We start from the raw sequence: 1,707 nt of genomic DNA, 5'->3' as shown, positions 1-1,707 counted from the left end.
GCCTCTGTTTTGATATTATCATGTTATTGCTGTGCTCTTATATTTTATCTTGGAGCATGCAAGCCCTCCTAGGCAACAGCCCCTCCTGCTCCCGATATCGTATCTCCATCTGTGCCCCCGGACGACCGATGCCTGTCTTAGGTTGCCTCCCCCTGGAGGTCTTACCTGTCATTGGCTAACCGGCCTTCTCACCTCTGGGTCACAGTTTGTTGGCAAGCTTTTCCAGTGATTATTAACCCTTCCTGCGTCAGGGGCAGCTACACCAAGGGTTAGGAGTTCAACATACGAACTTTGAGAAGGACGCAATTCAACCCATAGCAATCAGAAAAGACCTGTGGCTTCCTCCCTGCTCACTCTCTTGGATTATTGACTCTGTGGGAATCCACCTGCTGTGTGGGTTCCCTATGCAAAGTCCACTCGGCAGGGAACTGAGGCCTCCTGAGAACAAGCCCATGAATGAGCCACATTGAAAACAGCTCTTGTAGGACCCAGTCAAACCTTGAGATGACTGCAGCTCTCATTGACATTTTTGGCCCCCAAGCTTTATTGAAGTATAATTGACAACTAAAAATTGATAAGTTTAAGTTGTACAACTTGATGATTTGATATACACTGTCAAATAATCACCACAACCAAGCTAATTAACAAAATCATCACCACACATAGTTATCGTATATATATGGTATATGTATATATATATTCCTGGCTCTTCCTTCCCTCTCTAAGTTCTGGGGAACTTGATTAATTTTCCATGATCTTTACATACTCTTTCTCACCCACTTCCCTCAAAGAAGCAGCAGTAAATGTGATTAGGGCCTGGGGGGTCATCTTTAGGAATTACTAGGAAGAGATAGGTGAAGGAGAGGAGATTAGGAAGGTTGAGATCCCACTCTATGTTTTGCATGAAGCAGGGATGTAGAGCCAGCAAGCCCTCCAAGTCCTGTGGATTTGGAATCACGTAGATTCCTCTCTACCCCCAGGGGACATTTGGCAATGTCTGGAGACATCTTTAGTTGTCTCAACCCAGAAAGAGGTAGATGCTACTGGCATTTTAGGTAGAGGTCGGGGATGCTGTTAAACATTCTATAATAAACAGGACAGTCCCATTCCTCCCCACAACAAAGAATTACCCAGCCCCAAATGTTAACAGTGTGAAGGTTGAGAGACCCTGACCTGAGCTTAGGAAGGGCCTTGGACACAGGTCAGGAGTGAGCCTGTGGCCTCTGACACAGCAGAGGCGTCTGCTCCACCCTCTCCCATTCCCTGGCTCTTTCCTGATCATCAGTGACTCATGGCCCTTCCCCTGCAGTCCTGAGCCTGCCTGAACTCATCCTGGTGGAGACAGAAGGAGCTCTCCTTTCCAGGTGTGACTTACAGGCCCCATGTCCCAGGTGGAGACCACTGCCTGCTGGAGATAAGCCCTCTAGGAGAGAGGTCTAGAGAGAGGATTGGTCCAGAGGGGTCATGCTAGTTGCCCACTCTCTTCCCCTTGCCTTATCCATTTTTTTCTCCTGTTCCCATTCCCTCTGCAGCTGCCCTAGAGCTCCAGAAGCTCCTTGTCAAACCTGACTCTACCAGAATTGTTTGGGAGGTGTCAGCCCATGAAGAGGAAGCTGGCAGAAGCTGATAGGATTTCTCAGAGGAAATAAAACTGTGAGCTTGCCTCTGAATTTCTTGCAGGAACCCAGGTCTCCAGGGTCTTCAGCT

Source organism: Equus caballus, chromosome 12 (genome assembly GCF_041296265.1).
Source record: "Equus caballus isolate H_3958 breed thoroughbred chromosome 12, TB-T2T, whole genome shotgun sequence".
In the NCBI taxonomy this organism is placed as follows: Eukaryota; Metazoa; Chordata; class Mammalia; order Perissodactyla; family Equidae; genus Equus; species Equus caballus.
This window is presented reverse-complemented; position numbering follows the sequence as displayed.